The sequence below is a fragment of the Haematobia irritans genome, chromosome 2, assembly GCF_050003625.1.
Source record: "Haematobia irritans isolate KBUSLIRL chromosome 2, ASM5000362v1, whole genome shotgun sequence".
Classification (NCBI taxonomy): Eukaryota; Metazoa; Arthropoda; class Insecta; order Diptera; family Muscidae; genus Haematobia; species Haematobia irritans.
The window spans coordinates 58977474-58997026 of NC_134398.1; the positions used below are offsets into that span (position 1 = coordinate 58977474).

The 19553-nt window shown below is 32.5% G+C and overlaps 1 long non-coding RNA gene across 1 annotated transcript; it reads right to left on the minus strand.

Annotated features, from left to right (window-relative positions):
• Positions 1-6398: 6398 nt before the first annotated feature.
• On the minus strand, positions 6399-6860 carry LOC142223562 (uncharacterized). The gene is made up of 2 exons (XR_012718791.1): positions 6761-6860; positions 6399-6685 (listed from the first exon to the last, which is right to left on the minus strand). It is a non-coding gene; the product is annotated as an uncharacterized LOC142223562 (long non-coding RNA).
• Positions 6861-19553: the final 12693 nt, after the last annotated feature.

Genomic DNA, 19553 nt, shown 5'->3' on the forward strand with positions numbered 1-19553 from the left:
ATATATGGGAGCTATATCTAAATCTGAACCGATTTCAATAAAATTTGGCACACTTGACTATAGTACTAATTGTTCTTCTTGTGCAAAATTTTAAGCAAATTAGGATAAAACTCTGGCTTCTGGGGCCATATAAGTCCATATCGGGCGAAAGATATATATGGGAGCTATATCTAAATCTGAACCGATTTCTTCCAAAATCAATAGGGATCTATTCTGAGCCAATACACAGACTTGTGCCAAATTTGAAGTCGATTGGACTAAAACTGCGACCTAGACTTTGATTACAAAAATGTGTTCACGGACAGACGGACATCGCTATATCGACTCAGGAGCCCACCCTGAGCATTTTTGCCAAAGACACCATGTGTCTATCTCGTCTCCTTCTGGGTGTTGCAAACATATGCACTAACTTATAAAACCCTGTTCCACAGTGTGGCGGGTATAAAAATATCTATATATAAAATTCAATCTATGTTTGTTTATTTGTTTGTTTGATTGTTCGTTTGTTTGTGTGTTCCAAGTTGGCTCCGAAACGGCTGAACCGATTTACTTGAAACTGTCAGAGATCGTAGAGGGCGTTCATGTGGTGAAAATAGGGTATCACATTTTTTGACACCTGGTCACGTAGGGGGACCTCCCCTTTGTCGCACTTTTTGAAAATTGGACCAAAGTTGACCGATTTGCTTGACATTTTCATTGAAGGTTGGGGTTGGCATCTAGACAAAGATGCGCTACTTTATATTTCGATATTTGGTGGCGGATGGGGACCTCCCCTTTGTTCGACTTTTCTTAAAGTACAGTGAAAAAACTAAAATTCTCTAAATTATCTGAGATTTACAGAGAACATGCGGTGATGTTATGGAATTAATAAGAGGTACCTGATGATTTCATATGTCGACGGGGAGGGGGACCTCCCCCTTGCCCTACTTTTTGAAACTTGGAACAAAATTAAGCGATTTGCTTGAAATTTTCATTGAATGTTGGGGTTGGCATCTAGACAAAAATCCGCTACATTATTTTTCGATATTTGGTCGGGGAGGGGGACCACCCCTTTGCCCGACTTTTTTTAAAGTACAGTGAAAACAAAACTATTGAAATTTGATTGAAATTTTACGGAAAAAATAGCTGAGGTTATGAAATTTATATCAGGTTCCTGATTTTTTAATAAAAATAAAAGGGCATAGGGAGACATCCGCTTCTCTTAAGTACATAAAGAGAAATAATTAAACTTTACCGAGTTACTTGAAATTTACAGAAGACTGGGGAGAGGTTACGATATTAATAGTTGATACCTGATTTTGTGATATTTGGACGGAAGAGAGGCTGCCCCTTTAGGCTTATAATTTGCTTGACTTTTTCTGGGATGTTTAAAAAAAATACGCTACATCACTCTTCGATATTTGGTCGGGGAGGAGGTCCTCCTCTAAAACTGCAAAAAAAATTTAAAGTTTTCTTCAAATTTACAAAGGCAGTGGGGGAAGGTTATGAACGAAGAGGCAACCTTCCTTGCCCCACACTTGAAGGAAAGTTTCAAGAATTTTCAGGGAAGGTTACGGGTGCTATTCACTACGGTGTTTGTCGATATTGCATCGGGGAAAGTGACGTCCCATTAAAACAATAGAGCAAAATTTAAACATCTCCGATGTACTTGAAATTTACAGGTAACGTGGGAAGAGGTGATTAAATTTATACATGATTTTTTAGTTAGTATATGAGTTTTCGATATCTGGTTGGGGAAGGGGAAAATTGAAATAAACTTTGTCGATTTATTTCGATAGAATTTATAGGGACCATTGAGTAGTTGTGAAATTAATATAGGGTACGTGATAGTCCGATATCAGGTCAGAGTGGAGCGACAGTGGGGAGATGGTCCCCTTTTGTCCTTTTTTCTTAAATTGAAAGTAGAGGGTTGTCCGTAAATGGGAACTCGGTACATAATTTTATGATTTTTGCACAGGCTTCTGCCAGACTTCTTTTTAGTAAAGAACTTAAATTTACACTGTTAGAAAAATATGTTTTCCATATGTTCCGATATAAACAAAATGTGTTTCGGGCACGATTTTAAACCACAATATATTTAAGTGCGAACATGTAATGTTCCTAAACTAACACTAAATGTTTGGGACATCTATGTTAATATGTTAGAATATATTATGTTTGGGGCATGAATGTTTCATAAAAATAATATGTGTGAATGTAAACATATATAAATTAACAAATTTCGAGTAAACATATATATGTTGTGATATTTTATTCAGAGAGCGACAAAAAGAGAGTATAGAGATGGAAACCGGGAGGGTTGACGAAAGATATCAACACAACAAAGCGAGAGAATGAAAAAAGAACAATTTCTGTGAAACCGCTTGTATGTTGTTTCGGAAAACTGTTTTATGATAAGGCTAAAAATTTGATATGCTTAAGTCTAAATATTATTTAATTTGAATAAAGAGAATAGACATTCGGAACCAAGAGAATAGACATTTGAAAAACAAACTGCATATGTTTTCGCCTTGAGAGCAGCATTTTATGCATGTGTGAACATGTGTTTTGTTTATCATTTTGGCATTATGGGCACAATTTTTCGTTAAAATAAATCAGGGATCTTCATAAAAATAACGAAAGGGCACTATACTCTTTTTAGAGTTGGGACAGTAAAATGAAATAAGGAGGAAATAGTAAAAAATTACACAGTAAAATGTAAAAAACAAACTTTAGTTCCTCTTTATTAAAAAGTAGTCCACGAGGAGTTGACGGACACCATCAAATATAAAAGCGGGCATTAAGTTCGAGTTTTACAGCTAAAACAATTTAAAAAGTTTATTTTCTTTAAAATGAATTATTAAAGAAAAATAAAAGGAATTTTAGAGCGATGGTGTTAAATGCTAGTAAAAAAATGTTCACTCCTAAATAAATTTATGTTTATATTATAAAATTATGTATGTATGTTTATACTCGACTCCACGTTCTTCTTTTGTTAGTTTTTGATTTCCTTCCAAATTTTAAAGTTTTGTATAAAAACAGTTTTTTTTAAAAAAAGTTGTTATTTTTGCAATAAAAAATAATATTTTATCCAAAAATCAGTCAATTTCGTTTATATCAAGCACTGTTACTGACTATAAATCTTTAAAAACACACATTTCGAAGTTTCATTTAAAAAAATTTAATATAGTATAAATATGAATGTTTTAATTTAAAAAAAAAAAAAAAAAATGTTCGGTCGGAGCAGGGATTGAACCCACGACCCTTTGTATGCAAGGCAGACATGCTAACCACTGCTCCACGTGGCAAACAAATGTATGTTTCTGTTAAATAATGTTATGTTTGCATGGGCTCGTGGGCGCTGCAAACTATGCTATATAAATGTAACTTATAATGATAATTGTCTACTGGTGAATATAACAGCTACGTAGCCCAGTGGATAGTGTGTTGGCTTACAAACTGTATGGTCCTCGGTTCGATTCTCCGTGCAGGCGAAAGGTTAAATTTAAAAAATATATAAAAGTGAATAATTTCTTCAACATTATTTGTATTACAGAAAAAGGTGCCAATAACTAAAAAATTTCGTGGAAGTGAAAATTACGAGTATGTTAGGGAATGAGCACAATCGTGTTTGGGAAAAATTCTTCCAAGCATATAATATTTTTGGCTCAAAATGCTTCCAAACATATAATATGTTCACATAAAACAAACATATTAATGTTTCGGCAGTATGCAATAATATATGTGCTTCCTGCAAAATATGTTTGGAACATATGTTAAAGAAGCGATTTTTTTTTGAGGGTGTACATGAAATTGGCAGCCAATGTAGAGGGTGCATCATTTCCAACATTTTAGCAAATGTTAATGTGGTAATATTGTTTACTGCTTTGCTTTTTACGATTTATTGGATGGGAAACAGTGATTCTTTGTATGTTATTATAATATAGTGCTTAATTTTCAGATATGTTGAGGAGAAGGATACCTTTCCTTGACAAACTACACTTAAAATTCACAAGAAATATAGAAGATTGTCCAACTACTTGAATACAGAACATTATTTAAAAAATTTGGAGGAAAGGGTGCACCCTCTCCCCGACATTTTTTAAGACGAACCGTTTTACATATGCATATCCGCCGTATTTGTACTTATAAACGAAAAAGCAAGTAGTCCGATTTGTTTGAAAGAATTCAAATCTTTTCGAACTTGTTTTCAGCAAGAAGCATATAATTGACTAAGTTAACGCAAAATGTTCCTACAAATACGCTTCGGAAAGCGCAGCGAAGCGGGCCGGGTTACGCTAGTAAATAAATAAAACGCATCCAAATCGATTGTTTCGTTGACCTCAAGGCGAAAAAAAAAAATTTAAAAATCAGAGTAAATAATTTTTTAGCTAATACCAATAGGCCAATAGAATGTCCTATGTAGATACACGAATGAAAAAAAAAATGAACGACCACGCCAGATGAATTCATATGTACACAATACTTATGTATCTATATATGCGCATAAATATATTAATACATACATATAAAATCATTTTCGATGTGTAAGGCATTGTTTTTATTGTGGCGGAAATTGTGTGTGTGTTTTTTTAATTCATCAGGAAATTGCCAACATTTTTATTGTTTTTGTAGTCGTAGTCATTGCCGGTTGTTGTTGGCATTATTGCATTTTTTATGTGATGGTTGTAGCTGGAGTTATTTAGAGCATTGTATATGGTGGTAATACATGAGTTGTTGGCTTTGCTATAGACGATGCTGTATTGTTCCTTCCTCTAAGTGATACCACATTCATCAGGATTTTTGTTGGGGTTATAATTTATAAAGCAAAATATTGTTTGTGCTGTTGCTCTGCTTATCTCTTCATCTCAGTAAAGGTGTGAACATATTGTAGCATACGCGAATGTATTAAGGTGGAGTGTTTACACTTTGAATACAATGAGATTTTTTGATATATAAAGTTTTGTATTGTATGTTAAATGGAAATCTCTCAGTTGGGAAATAAAATATTTGACAATTTACACAAAAAAATAACCACAAATAAATATTAACAACACAAATAAATATTAACAACTTTGTAGGTAAAAACTGCTGATGGTCAACAAATTTGTCTATTGAATATGAGACATTTGTTGTTGAAATGTGTTTGTAGATGCTTGACAGTGAAAACAGTAAAAACATACTGAATTTTCAACAAATTGTTTTGTTGAGAAAATTGTTGACAGCTATAGATATGAAAACAAAAATGGAGACTGGTCATGTACACCAAAGATTATAGAAGAGGAAGATGGGAGATTGGCTACTGAGCACATCAAACCATTTACCACATTAGTTTAATACTCGAACCAAACGCGAATACGACAAGTATTGACATAGCATTAAAATGCAAATAAAAAGAAATTAAGAGCACGAAATAAATTTCTATAAAGGGGAAAATGTAATTTTTTTGTTGTTGCCTAAAATTAACATTGTTTCATTAAGAAAATTACATTTTTCATTTTTCATTTAAAAAATAAAAACTAAAAACAACTAAAAGATTACAAACATGTATTAAACTAATCTGGTAAATGCAACATTTGGTATGACGCAAGCCAATCTCCCATCTTCCTCAAATCTATAATCTTTGATGTACACATCGCTGAGAATATGTACGAAAGCTAAAAAACTATGCGAAGAATACCGTTAGAACAAAATGAGTATGAGCACGTGTATTATAGCAAGCAAAGTGCTCACTCATGAGAGAATACAAAAAAAAAATATTTCTTGCTTTCTTAAATATTTTTGTTGTACGATCCCAGCTAGCATTTTTGTCGTTTTTTAAGCATTTTCGAGTCTTTTTCGAGTCTACTTGGCGATTAAAAAGGCAGAATATGAGCTCATTTTATGAACATAAAATACTCTTTTGTCGGGAGAAAAACTAGACTACCCGCGACTCTTCTTTATAAATCATTTATGAGTCTTCTTCTATATTATTTTAGAGTCTTTTTCGACTCATTTTTTAGTAGCATTAAAGTCTTTTTTGAATCGTTTTTTGATCAGTTTTAGTCTTAATATACCTCACACCGAAAAAAAAGTTTACTATTTTTTATGAAAAATGAACTAGCCCATAGTAAGAATGACCATGATTTGGCGCCAAAGATTTTTTTCATCTAGATAAGTTCATGATTTTCTTATAAATTAGTTCATGTATTGCATCGTATTTTAGTTCATTATTACTGTGCTTTGGGAAGAATATAGTTAAACTCATTCAAAATATTCCTGCTATCCGGAAAAATTAACGATTTTTTGGGAAACCTGTATTAAGAAATTGGTTTGAAATAAACTGTTTGTCGGTATAATTTTCAAAAAAGTAGAGAAATTGGGGAATCAAAGGTACAACAAGCCTGTATACAACTAAGAAATTTTTCGTACAAAACAAGTCAATTTTCTATAACCACCAGTATTTTATTTCAAAAAATTATTATTATATTACACAAAACTATGGCTTATGATATACAATAAAGGAAATATTTTTATTAGTACGTTGGATGCAGTTACTTGTCGGTAGTTAGTAATTGCTTCTTCAAAAGAGTAATATTCTATGTTATTAGGACTAAACTAATTAATTTAAATTTCCATGCTTTCTATCCAGATGAAAGATATATTGAATTGTCCAATTTCATCGATTTTGGCTAACTTTTGTTGGGCGGATTTGTCTTATAAGCATCTGAAATTGCAAAGTTATACAAAATATAAGAAAAATATTATCAAATTCTATCGTTCATATTGATTTTTAATTTACGGTTTTCAAGAGTGTTTCCTAGAGCCAATAAGGATATCAGCTTAATTAGCATTAAACAGTAAGAATATTCAAAAAAATACCATTACAAGACCTGTTTACCTGCAAGTGAAAATAATAATTTTTATACCCTCCATCATAGGATGGGGGTATATTAACTTTGTCATTCCGTTTGTAACACATCGAAATATTGCTCTAAGACCCCATAAAGTATATATATTCTGGGTCGTGGTGAAATTCTGAGTCGATCTAAGCATGTCCGTCCGTCCGTCCGTCCGTCTGTTGAAATCACGCTAACTTCCGAACGAAACAAGCTATCGACTTGAAACTTGGCACAAGTAGTTGTTACTGATGTAGGTCGGATGGTATTGAAAATGGGCCATATCGGTCCACTTTTACGTATAGCCCCCATATAAAGGGACCCTCAGATTTGGCTTGTGGAGCCTCTAACAGAAGCATATTTCATCCGATCCGGCTGAAATTTGGTATATGGTGTTGGTATATGGTCTCTAACAACCATGCAAAAATTGGTTCACATCGGTCCATAATTATATATAGTCCCCATATAAACCGATCCCCAGATTTGGCTTGCGGAGCCTCAAAGAGATGCAAATTTCATCCGATCCGGCTGAAATTTGGTACATGGTGTTGGTATATGGTCTCTAACAACCATGCAAAAATTGGTCCATATCGGTCCATAATTATATATAGCCCCCATATAAACCGATCCCCAGATTTGGCTTGTGGAGCCTCTAAGAGAAGCATATTTCATCCGATCCGGCTGAAATTTGGTACATGGTGTTGGTATATGGTCTCTAACAATCATGCAAAAATTGATCCACATCGGTCCATAATTATATATAGCCCCCATATAAACCGATCCCCAGATTTGGCTTGCGCAGCCTCAAAGAGAAGCAAATTTCTTCCGATCCGGCTGAAATTTGGTACATGATGTTGGTATATGGTCTCTAACAACCGTGCAAAAATTGGTCCCCATCGGTCCATAATTATATATAGTGCCCATATAAACCGATCCCCAGATTTGGGTTGCGGAGCCTCAAAGAGAAGCAAATTTTATCCGATCCACCTGAAATTTGGTACATGATATTGGTATATGGTCTCTAACAACCATGCAAAAATTGGTCCACATCGGTTCATAATTATATATAGCCCCCATATAAACCGATCCCCAGATTTGGCTTGCGAAGTCTCCAAGAGAAGCAAATTTCATCCAATCCGGTTGTAATTTGGAACATGGTGTTAGTATATGATCTTTAACAAACGTGCCAGAATTGGTCCATTTCGGTCCATAATTATATATAGCCCCCATATAAAACATTCTCCAGATTTGACCTACGGAGCCTCTTGGAGGAGCAAAATTCATCCGATCCGGTTCAAATTAGGAACGTGGTGTTAGTATATGGTCGCCAACAACCATACCAAAATTGGTCCAATCACACAAAAATTGGTCTATATCGGTTCATAATAAAATTTTCATCATTGTGAATATTTTATTTCTATAGAAAATTTTGTTCAAATTTTATTCGGTTCATAATCATGGTTGCCACTCGAGCCAAAAATAATCTACCAAGATTTTATTTCTATAGAAAATTTTGTTAAAATTTTATTTCTGTAGAAATTTTTGTCAAAATTTTTTTCTATAGAAAATTTTGTCAAAATTTTTATTTTTATAGAAAATTTTGTGAAAATTTTATTTCTATAGAAAATTTTGTTAAAATTTTATTTCTGTACAAAATTTTGTCAAATTTTATGTCTACTTTGTCAAACTGAATTATATACGTATTGGATCGATCTTTTTTGATTTAATATATACCACGTATGGACTTACATACAATTTAGAAGATGGTGTTAGGAGGTTTTAAGATATCTTGCCATCGGCAAGCGTTACCGCAACTTAAGTAATTCGATTGTGGATGGCAGTGTTTAGAAGAAGTTTCTACGCAATCCATGATGGAGGGTACATAAGCTTCGGCCTGGCCGAACTTACGGCCGTATATACTTGTTTGATTTAATATATACCACGTATGGACTTACATACAATTTAGAAGATGGTGTTAGGAGGTTTTAAGATATCTTGCCATCGGCAAGCGTTACCGCAACTTAAGTAATTCGATTGTGGATGGCAGTGTTTAGAAGAAGTTTCTACGCAATCCATGATGGAGGGTACATAAGCTTCGGCCTGGCCGAACTTACGGCCGTATATACTTGTTAATAAATTTAAATTTTAGTTTTATTAAAAACGGACAAAATACCGTTTATAGAAAACTTACCACATTGAAAAATCCATCCAGTTGGTACATTATTGAAATCATATCCATGGACTAATGGGACGTTTTTGAAATTATTCTCAGAATATATTTGAAATAAAAAATGAAAAAAAAAATTAGACATAATTTCCAATTGTCAGTATAGCATTTAGTATTTAAGGTGGATATTAAGTTCGAGTTTAGAGGCTAAAATCGCAATTTTCATGATACGTTTTCTTTAATAATCCATTATAAAAAAATAATCTTTATAAAAAACTTGGTTTGGGCTATTCTCCATCAAGTTATATTTAAATTTGTATCGGAAGACGTACAATTTTACACTTTTCTTAGTAATTTATTTTTATTTTTAGCGTCTAAACTCGAACTTAGTACTCACCTGTAGGAATTGCTGTAACATAAAAAATATAGATTCAAAAACATGGTTGCATCTCCAACCTGTGATCCAGATGTAGAATAAATATAGATCATCCTATTACCACTCATGTTGTATATTTTTTATGTAAATCAATTAAAAATCCGCACTAATTTTAAACTATTAACAGAAATATACAGTTCTTTAATCTGTTATTTGTTTTTATCAATAAAAAGCGTTTCTGATTACTCTAACATCACATCATTCACTTCTCAGTTTATAAAATGTTTCGAAATAAATGTATTTTCATTAATAATCACCAATACCTCACGTACAATTTTGCAAAATTAAAACCACGTGTGCACTTCATAAATGCATCAACATAACTGAATGCAACAATAAAACTCAAAGACACAAATAGCCATAAAGAAAAACAACTCCGAAAAGAAAAACAACTCCACACACACACACGATCCCTTTCTGATCTCGCTATTGCAAGAAAACAACTCTCACCACAAAAGATACCAACAACACACAAGGAACATTCCATTGTCTCTAGAATCAAAACAACCAACAACAGCATAAATGACGCAATAACAAACACAAACAATCATACGAGATATACACAAAATATCTCTTAAAAACTCCCTCACATGATGCACTCACATTTTCCAGTAGCACGTTTATTGATTAGTTTGAATTCTATCTATAAGTTAAGGTAAAATATATACCAAATCTATGAGGAATCTATAAAAAATGATATACACCCGGCAAGGATTATATTAACTACTTTTTATTCTAAAGGGTGATTCTTTTGAGGTTAGGATTTTCATGCATTAGTATTTGACAGATCACGTGGGATTTCAGACATGGTGTCAAAGAGAAAGATGCTCAGTATGCTTTGACATTTCATCATGAATAGACTTACTAACGAGCAACGCTTGCAAATCATTGAATTTTATTACCAAAATCAGTGGCAGAAAATCCGCTTTTTTATCGACAAATTTTGTTCAGCGATGAGGCTCATTTCTGGTTGAATGGCTACGTAAATAAGCAAAATTGCCGCATTTGGAGTGAAGAGCAACCAGAAGCCGTTCAAGAACTGCCCATGCATCCCGAAAAATGCACTGTTTGGTGTGGTTTGTACGCTGGTGGAATCATTGGACCGTATTTTTTCAAAGATGCTGTTGGACGCAACGTTACGGTGAATGGCGATCGCTATCGTTCGATGCTAACAAACTTTTTGCTGCCAAAAATGGAAGAACTGAACTTGGTTGACATGTGGTTTCAACAAGATGGCGCTACATGCCACACAGCTCGCGATTCTATGGCCATTTTGAGGGAAAACTTCGGAGAACAATTCATCTCAAGAAATGGACCGGTAAGTTGGCCACCAAGATCATGCGATTTGACGCCTTTAGACTATTTTTTGTGGGGCTACGTCAAGTCTAAAGTCTACAGAAATAAGCCAGCAACTATTCCAGCTTTGGAAGACAACATTTCCGAAGAAATTCGGGCTATTCCGGCCGAAATGCTCGAAAAAGTTGCCCAAAATTGGACTTTCCGAATGGACCACCTAAGACGCAGCCGCGGTCAACATTTAAATGAAATAATCTTCAAAAAGTAAATGTCATGGACCAATCTAACGTTTCAAATAAAGAACCGATGAGATTTTGCAAATTTTATGCGTTTTTTTTAAAAAAAAAGTTATCAAGCTCTTAACAAATCACCCTTTACTTTATCTAAAATTTTCAATGTGAGGAAAAACACTCCAACTTATAATAAAAAGGGAAATAATCTGTAGGTAGCCATCATACGAATCGGTAATGTCGTTAAGTTAATTTTTACTACAAAAATTTTTTTCCATACAAAATTTTTTTTTAGTAAATTGTCTACATTTCGTAGTAAGATTTTTGTATTGCCCATGTATTTTTATAATAGAATCAACGATGCATTAACTACTGTGTTGGAAATTTATTTAAGGAAAAATCCTTCCCATTTCGTAGTTAGTGAACTAAAAAACATTTACTGAATTTTTATAAGTTTTCCTTTAGCTAAGTTAATTTTCGTGGTGGTTACGAAAAATGAACTATATTACAGTAAATTTGTTGAACTATGTGGAAGTCAAAATGGTCCTTAAATTTACAAGACACTTTTTTTTCTGTGCATCTGCGATTCTTTTCCGAGTCGTTTTTCAATTATGATTATAATCCCTTACGAGTCTTTAATTGATCACATATTACTCTATTTATGAGTCACTTATGAGTCATTTAATAGTCATATTTCTAATCGCAAATGACTCTTCTAAGTGCATTTTTGAGTTGGTTTTCTGAACCCTTTCCCTTTAATTAATAATACGTGTTTTTTTATTAATATAAATATTTAATATTAATATTTGTATTATAATTATTTTAATTAAAATACTTAGTATTTAATAACAAAATTATAAATAACAATCATTTGTTAATATTTCTTTAAATGAAAAAAAAAACAATTAATTTTAATAAAATTAAATAAAAAAATATATATACTTAATCACTTCTTTTCGTTTTTGTCAAACGATCCTTAGCATGGACAAAATGTTTTTGTAATACGACATTCATTTCCCTGTCTTTCGTTTCGTATTTAAGATGACATATATCTAAAAATATATAAGTGATTTTCTTGTAATAAAATTTAATTATTATTTGTATTATAAATATTTACTTACTTTTAATTAAAGTTATTATGAAAGATTTTTCAGCACTGGGCTTAGTGCTAGTCCCCTTCCAGCCATATAATGTAGCCAGTTCATCGGAATATACTTTCCGAACTGAATATCTTAAAAATTGTGCGTGTCCTTCTCCGCCGGTTTTTGCTGTAACCTCTTTCTAAAAAATGTAAACAGTGTTAAGAAAAATTATAAATTATCAATTTTATTTGTTAGTTTGTTTCGTCGTCTTTCATACTTACAATTTGTTTCAGCTTTTCTTCATTTTCCTGTAGCAAATTCTCAAATTCATTTAAATCGTTTTTATTATTAAATGGAAGTTTCTGACAATATTATAGAGATTGCCCCGTTAAAATTGTGATTTAAATAAAAAAACACTTGCAATAACTCTGTAAGATCATTATTTGATCACCAAAAGTACTCGAAGATGACTCCTTTAGACGATTTTAAATCGAACACATTTTATGCCCATTAGCGTGAGTCATTTTCGTGCCATTTTTTGGTCCCGTAACTGTTTAAGCAGTTTTTGATTACCAAAAGTACTCGAAGATGACTCCTCTAGACGGTTTTTGTTAGATTTTTGTTATTTTTTGTTGTATTTTATAACGAACTCATTTTACGCCCATTAGCGCGAGTCATTTTCGTATCGTATTATAATCACATAACTGACATAGCAGTTTTTGATCTCCTAAAGTACTCGAATATGACTCATTTACATGATTTTTGTTAAAACAATCACCCAAATGCTAGCTGGGGATATACTCGTATTTATATATATTCTTTGTTTATTTGTATGTTCCGGGTAAACTCTGAAACGGCTGAACCGATCTACTTGAAATTTTCAGAGAACGTGGAGAGTGATCATGTGGTGAAAATAGGGTACCCAATTTTCTGATATCTGTTCGGGGAGGGGGGCCTTCCCCTGCCCGACTTTTTGGAAATTGGACCAAAGTTCTCAGATTTGCTTGAATTTATCAGGAAAGGTTGGTGTTGGCAACTAGACAAAGATCCGCCACTATATTTTTCGATATTTTGTCGAGGAGAGGGATTTCTTCTTTAGGGATGTTTAACGTTGTCTCTGAACGACAAACGCCTATTTTTTGTCGATATTTGATCGGGAAAGGGGTTGTCCCTTTTATAAACCAATAGAGCAAGATCTAAACTACTCCGATTTACTTGAAGTTTACCGGGAATAATATTGTTAACAAACAGAACCAAATCACATTTTTGTTGAAGACACCAACAAATAGACCTTCAACAAACTATTTACAAATATTTGAGTTCAAATTCCAAAATATTTGTTGAGGTTTAAACGTAACGATGAACAACAAATATTTTGTAATGTTTGGGGCTCAATAAATTACTTACAAATTAGGTTGTTGAGAACACAAATTATTTGTTGCCTTCTGATGGCAAGGATTGCTAACAACTTATTTGTAATAATGGATGTTGAAATTAAAAATTAATTTGTTGCAGGAAAATTAACAAATTGTCGTTGGTTTTACAAAAAAAGTTATTGGTTCTCAAACTTATTTTTATCTGTGTACTTCTGATTAATTGGACTATACACTCAAACCAAGATTACTAAATACCAAATTTCAATGGTATCGGATGAATTTTGCTCCTTCAAGAGGCTCCGAAAGTCAAATCTGGGAATCGGTATGTACGGTGGCTAGGCATAAACACGCATAGAAAAAACGCGTTTGGAAAACATGCACCGAAGAGGTTTTTCTTCTGTTAGAGTTTTTTGAATTTCTTCGAATATTTCAAACTTTTATCACCAAAGAAATTGTTTTCTTTGTTATTGTTGGTTTACTCTTTTATCATTTTTATTGTTTTGATTTCACCTTAAACGAAACGGCTGTCCACCCAACCATCCTGCAGTCTATACGAGCAAAGAAAAAAAAAACGTTTGGAAAACGTGTACCGAAAACGGCTTTCTTTTGTTAGAGTTTTTTTTTTTATTTATTTTTTGCAAAAAAAAGTCCATTTCGTTTCCACCAAGTACCGTTATTTTTTTAATTTTACTTCTTAATAAGACACATTTAATAGTAAAAAATTAATATAGTAGTATGTAACAACGAACATATTTGGAATATACTATATGTAAAAAGTTTTTTTTTTGGTCTTCGGACGAAGCAGGGATTGAATCCACGACCCTTGGTATGCAAGGGGGGCATGCTTACCATTTTTCCACTTTGGCCAACTAAATATATGTTTCTGTTAAACTTTATTTAATCGGCTCGTGGGCGCCGAAAACTATGCTTTATAAATATAACTGTTTTGACATTTTGCGTTGCTTGCGCGTTGAAAGCTATAGTAACAATTGTCTGTTGATGAAAAGAATAGCTAGATAGCACAGTGGACAGTGTGTTGTCTTACAAACTCGATGGTCCGCGGTCCGATTCTCCGTCTAGGCGAAAGGTGAAATTTAAAAATTTATAAAATCGAATAATTTCTTCTGCATTGTTTGTATACAGAAAATGGTGCTAAGAACTAGAAACCTCGTGGAAGTGAAAAAGATTTGGGAAAAAATGCAATTAACCAGAAAAAGATTTTTTTGACACAGTCTTTATGAATTTGTTTTTACATCCTGTAAAAGAATAAACGTTTATCACAAAAAGTATATACTTGTCTTCCAAACAACAGCGAAAATAAAATGGGAAACGATATTTGTTTGTCTAAAATTTCGTTTGAGAGGAAAGAATTATTTTTTGCGTGTAGGGCATTACCAAATATATTTTCCTCTGTTGGTTTAGCTGCTCTTGTAGCTTAGTCAACGCATAGATTTAAGCTGACATAAAAAAAAAAAACAAAAATGATTGAAGAACAAATCAACAATAACAAAGAAAACAAATGAAGAAAGAGGAAGCACGCTCAAAATCAACCCAACTGTACTCAAATCGATTATTTGACTTTGCAAAGGAAAAGTGAGATATTATTACAAAACTTTATTTAGGCAAAGTCGACTATCTAAAACCCTTTTTTTGGGAGATTCGATTGTAATTTACTTTGGGTTTTATATATGACAAACCCATGTTTAATTCATCGCTTCTGTGCCAATTTCGGATCCAAACAGAACATTTTCACTACATTTTTGGCGACGCTTCTTTGCTGCCCAGCAAAAAAAAAGCTCCAAAAAAGTAGTTTGAATCCGCAATTTGTGATCCGGAAGTAGTGCAAACTTGGATCATCTCCAATGAATTTTAGATGGGCTTGTCATAAGACGAATGTACTCCATATTTGTATCCTTTGCATTGCCTTAGAAGTTGTGTCTTGGAAGTTCATTTGGATGAAGAAATTAAAAAAAAAAAATAAACAACAAAAAAAATTTTTTCCAATTTAACTTTTTTTTACCAGTATTTTTTGTTACACTTTTAATTTTCTTTATTATCTAATTTGTTACCAATTGAAAAACCATAACAGAACGCCTTAGAATACTCAGTAACAAACGCCATTGAACACGATACATCAAACCATATATTCAAATGTTTGTGATATGAACCTAATATGACACCACGGAATGACATTATATCTACTTCCTGAGATGTTCTTTACTATTATGAATGAAAAAATAAAGAACGCTGGTTCAAATTTCACTATAGAAAATTTTTTATTAAATACTTTTCTAAAAAATAATTTTTTATCTTATACGTCGGTTTTTTCTTTTTTTTTTTTGAAAAAGCATACCCGGTTCCAAAGATTTTGTCTTTACTTCAAAAATGTTGGTATTGATTCCGAGCCAAAGAAGCGGAGAATAAAAGTATGGATACTTTTAAATCACAATTTGGGATTTGTGTACTTGCTTCTAGGAAGCAAATTTTAATTTTTCGCTTTTTCAGCTTCTTTTCTTCATATTATATCAAAGTCCTTTAAAAACGAGTTAACAACAACTTAATTTTCCAAATTAAGACTCGACTTCCAGTAAAAAATAGGCTATGTTTCAGGTAAAAAACGTCTTTAAAATAAAGTGTTGAAAAACATATCCTATTTTTGAACGATTTTTTGCTTTGTAGTCAAGATGCAAAAAGACAACAAATTTAGAGACAATTTCATTAAATTTAAAGAATTTTTCTGTATTATTAAAGTCAAGTCGACCTTAGCCCAAACACTTTTTCTTTCATGTTATGATACCCATTTTTAAGTGAAATCACTTAATTATAAGGACATACGACTTCATTGAAAAGTTTATCGACTTTTGGACAAGGAAAAAAACTTTATATTAGAAAAATTCGTCTTCTATGCTAAGCAAAATTTGCATTCGTATTTTAAAGACATGAAATCTTTGACCTCACGACAATATTTTTTTCAGTGTAAGTGGAAAAAATTGATAGGGGATGCGCTTTAAAAGAAATTTTTGTGGAACAACTTCCAATTTTCTTGCTGGGTGGGTAGGTAATATTGAACATCTTTTCGGAATCTTCCGAACATTTTTGGAATATATGGAATGCATTACATTATTTCCGTTTCAAAAAAAAAAAAACTTTTTGGTTCCCACCACACCATTGCGAGCTCTCACACATTGGCCGAAACTACTGCATTTTTGAGCGCTCAAAACTTCGATTTGATCGGTCGTATAGTCCTGACTTGGTAACGAATGACTTCTTTTTATTACCGCACGTAAAAACTAAAATGAGATGCTAACGTTTTTTCTTGCATTTGTCTTCTTTAAACGAATGTGGATATGTACATAAATTTGAATTCTGGTTCCGTCATAGCAATGCACAGTCCTAATTACATCGCACCTTAATATACCGATAGCATTTAAAAATGCCTTTTTGGCTTATGTATGGAGCATGTATTTGTAAGCTTTTTCTTTTTTTTCAATAATGTCTTTGTTTTATTGTCACAAAGGCTGGCAAAATCCACAAGCAGAAAGGAAAAATGGAAACGCAATCCCGCGTTGATGTTCTATGGGATTTATTGTCCTGTTTAGAATTTTTCAACGACCAATATTTTTGTGGAAACCAAATGAAAATATACGCTGTTATTTTTTGCCTGGCCTTCGCACTGGTATATTATTTCCCTGGAACTTGGTTTAATGTTTGGCTTGCCTGATGAAATTGAAAGTTGTCAAGTGGTTATACAGCAATATATGAACAATAGCATTTTGCCTAGAAGTGTCGCAAGTGACATTAACGAGACATGTAACATGTGTGTTAATGGATGGTCTTTGGATGAAACCTAAAGCTAAAATATGGAAATGATTTAAAATATTTAAGGTCTATATTTTAAACATACAAAATACATTGAAAAAAAAAAACTGGGAAAGTGATTGACAGATAACCCTAGGCTGGAAAACTAACCTCAATAAGTGTGGTGTATGAACTCCAAAATATACCTTCAGAATGAAATGAGAATTTCTGAAAATCTCGATATGCATAGGTGGAATGAGAAGTTGAAACACCCTATGAATGGTATTTTTAAGCCACATTTGAGTTATTATTTTGATATTATTTGTGACAATCTTTTGATACATATGTGGGAAAATTTAAATTTCATAAAGATTTGATAAAATATGTGACCTAACACAATTAAATGGATGCGCGGAAATCCGGAGATGTAATGGCTCTGAAATAGGGTGTCCAAAACCAACACAGGTTAACAGGGTTCAATTACAAAAACGAAAGCGGATAGTGAAAAAATTCACATTTTCCGTTAACAGCGAAAACCGGGAATTGACTATCGGTTAACCGGTTTTCCGTTTTCAATGGAATTTCTTTCTACTTCTTGAGAAGATTAGATAGAGAAGATGAGATTAAGAAGGACGATTTCGCCTTATTTGATAAATAATTTAGACAAATTTAAGAAAATTTAGTAGGCATAATTCATTTTTTCACTTGTTAAAGAAATTTGAAGGGAATGTCTTTAGTACCATACGATATTCATGATGGAATCATAATTGGTAAAATTTACAAATTTTGAGAAATTCTGAACTACTTCGTGGGAAACCCGAATTTACATTTTATTACAAGTACTTCCATCTTAAACTTCGTATGGCACTAAAGACATTCTTGCAATTTTTTCCTTCAAGCTACAAAATTTTCTTTAACAAGTGAAAAAAAAAATTAATTACGTCTAATAATTTTTTTTTTGAATTTGTCGAAAAATATTTGCTTATTTTTGTGATATTAAAATTTTCTAAAAATAATTTAAATTTTCTAAAATTAACCAAAATGTTTCTTTCTGGTGAGTCCACTTTTTTCAGTGTAGGGTAGTAACGCATCGAACAAATTTCATCCGATCCCATTGAAATTTGGCTCGTGGTGTCAGTATATGCACAGAAAAAAATTTCCGTAGTTAAACTAACGTTAAATTATAAACTTATTTTAATTGCAAACAAAATTGTTTGTTTGTAGTTAAATTTTATTATTTTTTGCGAAATTTTCCACAGCCCAATGAAAATTTCGATTTTTAAGTATGTCTCAAACATTTTAAGAACTAAACGTGAGTATAAAGTTCAATGACCGTACACATAAGTTCAATAAAAATAGTAAGATTGAACTACTGTATGGTTAAAATGGTCATGATTTGGCGCCAATGATTTTCTTCTTTAATTTTAGTTAATTTCTTCTTCTATGAGAGGGTGTAATTTAAAGAACTGCAGTTAAAAAGCACAAGCAGGCATTAAATTTTCCTGGTTTAAACAACGCTTTGTGGAAATCTCAAAATGTGGAGAAAAATTTAGTTAAATTTTCGGACGAGTTAGTTTATTATTCCTATAAAACAGTTTACTTTTTTACCAGAGAGAAGTTCTCCACTGTGGTATCTCAATGGACTGAATAGTCTAAGTGAGTCCGATACATCGGGCTGCCACCTAACCTAACCAACGTGGTGCAATGGTTAGCATGCCCGCCTTGCATACACAAGGTCGTGGGTTCGATTCCTGCTACGACCGAACACCAAAAAGTTTTTCAGCGGTGGATTATCCCACCTCAGTAATGCTGGTGACATTTCTGAGGGTTTCAAAGCTTCTCTACACCGAAAAAAAAGTTTACTATTGTTTACGAAAAATGAACTAACCCATAGTAAGAATGACCATGATTTGGCGCCAAAGATTTTTTTCATCTAGATAAGTTCATGATTTTCTTATAAATAAGTTTATGTATTGCATCGTATTTTAGTTCATTCTTACTACGCTGAGGGAAGAATGTACTTACACTCATTCAAAATATTCCTGCTATCCGGAAAAATGAACAAGTTTTTGGGAATCCTATATTTAGAAATTGGTTTCAAATAAACTATTTATCAGTATAATTTTCAAAGAAGTAAATAAATTGAGGAATTAAAGGTACAACAAGCCCGTATACAACTAAGAAATTTTTCGTACAATATAAGACAATTTTTCATAACTACCAGTATTTTATTTCAAAAAATTATTATTATATTACATAAAACTATTGCTTATGATATACAATAAAAGAAATGTTTTTATTTGTACGCTGT